Here is a 1,082-nt window from a genome sequence, read left to right as displayed (position 1 = left end):
CCTCCCCCCCCTTCCCCCTCCTCCCCACCTCCCCTTCCCCCTCCTCCCCACCTCCCCTTCCCCCTCCTCCCCACCTCCTCCTCCCCCCCCTCCTCCTCCCCCCCCCCTCCCCCACCTCCTCCTCCCCCCCCCCTTCCCCCCCTCCTCCCCACCTCCTCCTCCCCCCCCTTCCCCACCTCCTCCCCCCCCTTCCCCACCTCCTCCCCCCCCTTCCCCACCTCCCCCCCCCCCCTTCCCCACCTCCTCCCCCCCCCCCTTCCCCACCTCCTCCCCCCCCCTTCCCACCTCATTGGTCCCTTGGCCCGCCCCCGCACACCTCTCATTGGCCTGAGGCGGAGTGACGGGCCAAAGGACACACAGGGACACAAACACACACACACGTAGACACACACACACACACGTAGACACACACACACAGACGTAGACACACACACACGTATACACACACACACGTATACACACACACACGTATACACACACGTAGACACACACACACACGTATACACACACACACACGTATACACAAACACACACACGTATACACAAACACACGTAGACACACACACACAGACACACGTAGACACACACTCACGTACACACACGTAGACACACACACGTACACACACGTACACACACACGCACGTTGACACACACATGTACACGTAGACACACACACACACACGTACACGTACACACACACACACACGTACACGTACACACACACACACACACGTACACGTACACACACACACACACACATGTACACGTACACACACACATGTACACGTACACACACACATGTACACGTACACACACACATGGAGACACACACACACACGGAGACATACACACACACATGGAGACATACACACACACATGGAGACATACACACACACATGGAGACATACACACACACATGGAGACATACACACACTCACACACGTATACACTCACACACGTATACACTCATACACGTATACACTCACACACGTATACACTTACACACGTATACACTCACACACGTATACACTCACACGTATACACACACACACACGTATACACACACACGTATACACACACAC

The sequence above is a fragment of the Ascaphus truei genome, chromosome 5, assembly GCF_040206685.1.
Source record: "Ascaphus truei isolate aAscTru1 chromosome 5, aAscTru1.hap1, whole genome shotgun sequence".
Classification (NCBI taxonomy): Eukaryota; Metazoa; Chordata; class Amphibia; order Anura; family Ascaphidae; genus Ascaphus; species Ascaphus truei.
Note: the sequence above shows the minus strand (reverse complement) of the source record.